The following is a 4,544-nucleotide window of genomic DNA, read 5'->3' as shown; positions in this document are numbered from 1 at the left end:
GACTCTTGGATTATTGCAAATAGTCTGGCTCTTTGATTAGTCACTTGGAAAACTAGACTGTCAGATTAAAACTATTCTTCTTTGAGTCCACAAACTATAGAGAAACACATTTCAGCTGCTGTCAGACTATTTGGGTCACTTACATGGACATGGTAGAAAAGATCCATTCTCTAATGTCACCCCACTCCAGTACTTTTGCCTAGAATATCCCATGGACAGAGGAGGCTGGTAGGCTGCAGTCCATGGGGTCGCTAGAGTCGGACACGACTGAGTGACTTCGCTTTCACTTTTCACTTTCATGCATTGGAGAAGGAAATGGCAACCCACTCCAGTGTTCTTGCCTGGAGAATCCCAGGGACGGGGAAGCCTGGTGGGCTGCCGTCGATGGGGTCGCACGGAGTCGGACACGACTGAAACGACTTAGCAGCAGCAGCAGCAGCAGCAGAATCAAGCTGATGGCTGAGTCTGCACTCCCTAGACTGTTGCCATTTCTTCCCAGAACCACTGTATAAGAATGGCAACATAGCCACTATCACACACAGGGTATAAAGTAAAGGACTCTATGATTTCTGAAGCTGAGGCTGTCACTCCTATTTTTCAAGTTACCATGATGGTATTACAGTCTAATTAGTTAACTCTGGCAATACAACTACGACCCATGAAATTAATTTTTGCTATATTTTCATATCTCATTTGCATTTTCATCAGATTATTTTTGCATTCACTCAACTTTTGTAATGAAACAATAATGAGCTCACACTGAAAGTTTTTAATGGACATGACACTCTCCCTACCATCCATGTGAATCTGGTATACTTGAGAACTGTATGGCATCCTCAAAAATGAACTCAAGACTGAGACAGAGTCAAAAGATTTCTGACTCTATCTCCCTAACCTCCTCTTACACTACAAATTCATAAGACCCTTAGGTCAAGAAAAAGATCATAGCCTCTCAGCCACTTCCTGGTCAAAAATAAGGACAAAGGAATAGGGAGTCATTTAGATCTATGTTGAAAATTTGGGATTTCAAACTGAACATTCCAGAGCATGATGCTTCTTTTCTCTCCTGTCTGAAACGCCTGTTCAGATTACTTGATGCTGTCTATAGGTAGCAACACAGCCAAAACAGAGTCTAGGAAATCCTAACTTAATTCTAGTTTAGCCATTTGGATTTTCCATTGGACTGAAATGGTCTTAGATCATAAGAATAATGACCACTGATTTGAGTACATTACTCACCATGTACCCCATCACTAGTTCATGAAGGCCATAGTAGAGTAAAACATCAATCCAAAAACTTACTAAGAAAGCCATCTGGCTTTCAAGTGTAGGTTGAGATGGTGTAAAAGGTGCATCCAGCTGTTTGTGGGCATGGTCAAGGTTTACACTGCAGTGGACCACATCCCACTGCTTGCTAATAAATATAAAATGCTTCATGAGATGAACTGAGTAAATTTTTTCTCAGTATTAGTTAGATTAATCAGAGTAGTCAATGGCATGGTGTATTCAGGGAAAATGTTCTGCTGTATAGACATGAAGCATGTATACTCTGGAAGACAACTCTTTCTGCATCTCTCACACTCCACACATTCTGTGCATAGAGGTGACTTCTATCTTTGCTCCAGATTATCTTTTCAAGGCTATTTGTAAAGCAAGCAGTATTAGGATATGTAGTGAATCCTTCTGGAGCATTGGGGCAGGCATACTAACTGTAGTCTAGTAAGGATAATGTATCCTCCAAAGCAAAGGGCAGGCAGATTTACAGCCCTATTATAAAATAAACAGGGTACATCTAGGTAGGTGGGTTTAGTAGGTCAGTCGTGTCCAACTCTTGCAACCACATGGACTGTAGCCTGCCAGGCTCCTCTGTCCGTGGGATTCTCCAGGCCAGAATACTGGAGTGGGTTGCCATTTCCTCCTCCAGGGGATCTCTCTGACCCAGGGATTGAACTGAGTGTCCTGCGTTGCTGGCAGACTCTTTACTGACTGAACCACCAGGGTAGGGCCCATCTTCGTTATGCAATTCAGTATGCATACAAATGTCATCTGATTCTCATCATGTTGCCCTATGAGAAATGGGTCTCATGAATCCATGATATATATTCCTGATGCACTGTCAACTACTGTTACTATGAGTAATAAAGAATCCTTTATATCTGACCCAGAAATGTCTTCTGCCAGCTCCATGATATTGCAGCAAGCTAACTTGTTAGCTTGCAAATCAGGTAAAAATTTAGAACTTTCAGAGTCTTAGTGATCCTGAGAGCAACCATTAAAACCTATGCAAACTGGTATAGCTAAAAATCCTAAGGAGGATCTAAAATTAAATTTTTCAAAGGATAAAATATTCTAAAAAGAAGTCAGAAAAGTAGGAATAGAAAAATAAGGAAATAAAATGAAGGGAATAAGCAGGAAATACATGATAAAATGATAGAATCAAATACAATACCTAATATTGCCTTAAATGTTATATAGAAAACACTCTACATTAAAAAAAATAGAAAAAAAATGTCAGGATCAATAACAAGCAAGATCCAAAGACATATTGTATATTAGAATGTTTCTTGGCTTTTCATGCTCTGTTCACTTGCATAGCAATATTGAGATCATTTGCCAAATTCTATTAATCGATCTATTAGGATTTTATCATTACTCTGTTGCTTTATCAGTTCAGTTAGTTCACTCAGTTGTGTTCAACTTTTTGCGACCCCATGCACTGAAGCACGCCAGGCTTCCCTGTCGATCACCAACTCCCAGAGCTTGTTTAAACTCAGTTAATGCTATTTTTACAATATTGAGTCTTTCCAACAATAAGTGGAAATTGCTCCATTTATTTTTATTTTTTCATATTTTTAAATAAAACATAATTTACAAAACCTGTAAATATGCTGTCTACAAGAGACCCACATTAGATCAAGGACACATACAAACTGAAAGTGAAGAGATAGGAAAAAATATCCCATGAAACTGAAAATCAACAGAAAGTTGGAATAGCAATACTCATATAAAAAATAGACTCTAAAATAAAGACTGCAACAAGAGACAAGGAAGGATACTACATAAAGATCAAGGGATCGATCTAAGAAGAAGATATAACAATTGTAAATATATATGTACCCAACACAGGAGCACCTCAATATATAAATCAAATAATTAACTGCCATAATAGGGGAAGTTGACAATAACACAACAATAGTGAGGGACTTTAACAGCCCAGTTAAACCAATGGATAAATCATCCAGACAGAAAATTAATAAGGAAACAAAAGTCTAAAATGACACATTAGACCAGATAAACTCAGTTGATATCTATAGGATATTCCATGCAACAGCAGCAGAATATACTTTCTTCTCAAGTGTTCATTGAATGCACTTGGAACATTCTCCAGGATAGATCACATCTTGGGTTACAAATCAAGCCTCAGTAAATTTTAGAAAACTGAAATCATATCAAGCATCTTTTCCAACCTCAAAGCTATAACATGAGAAATTACAGGGAAAAAAAAAGAAGTAAAAAGCATAAACACACGGAGACTAATCAATATGTTACTAAACAGCCAATGAATCATTGAAGAAATCAAGGAGGAATTAAAAAAATACCTGGAGACAATGACAATAAAAACACGTTGACCCAAAACCTATGGGGTGCAGCAAAAGCAGTTCTAAGAGGGAAGTTGATAGCAATACAATCTTACCTAAAGATTCAAGAAAAATTTCAAATAAGTTACCTAACCTTACACCTAAAGCAACTAGAGAAAGAAGAATAAAACCCAAAGTTAGTAGAGGGAAAAAATAATAAAGATAAGAGTGGAAATAAACAGAGTCAAAATAGAAAACAATAGAAAAGATCGATAAAACTAAAAGTTCATTCTTAGAGAAGATAAACAAAATCGATAAACCTTTAGCCAAACTCATCAAGAAAAAAAGGGGAGGGCCTAAATCAATAACATCAGAAATGAAAAGGGAGAGGCTACAACTGACACCACAGAAATACAAAGAATTATAAGAGATTTCTACAAGCACCTATCCACCAACCAAATGAACAGCCTGAAAAAAATGGACAAATTCTTAGAAACATACAACCTTCCAAGACTGAACCAGGAAGTAACAGAAAATACGAACAGACAAATCACCAGTACTGAGACTGAAACTGTGATTAAAAACTTCCAAAAATAAAAGTTCAGGACCAGATTGCTTCACAGGTGAATTCTATCTTTCATGTTTTTAAATAAACATAATTTATATTACAAATACCTTCTACTTTTGTTAGGTTTATTATTCAGTTTTTTATATTTTTTGCTAAATATAAACATGACATTTTTGTGGAAAGATTCAGTTTCTAACAATGTTTTTGGTGTATAATGATACTCTACAAGTAATTTTTCCCCAGTTTTCCTCTATAACAATTCTTAATTGCTTAGTTACACTGATAATATCTGAATATAATGGCAATATAGTCCCTTCTTTTGTAGTCTTATACTTTTATTTTATTCTTCTCTTAATCAGCTGTCTATAAGCCCTCCAATATAAAAGCTGTTAACAACC

Source organism: Bos indicus, chromosome 2, assembly GCF_029378745.1.
Source record: "Bos indicus isolate NIAB-ARS_2022 breed Sahiwal x Tharparkar chromosome 2, NIAB-ARS_B.indTharparkar_mat_pri_1.0, whole genome shotgun sequence".
NCBI classification, from domain to species: domain Eukaryota; kingdom Metazoa; phylum Chordata; class Mammalia; order Artiodactyla; family Bovidae; genus Bos; species Bos indicus.
This window is presented reverse-complemented; position numbering follows the sequence as displayed.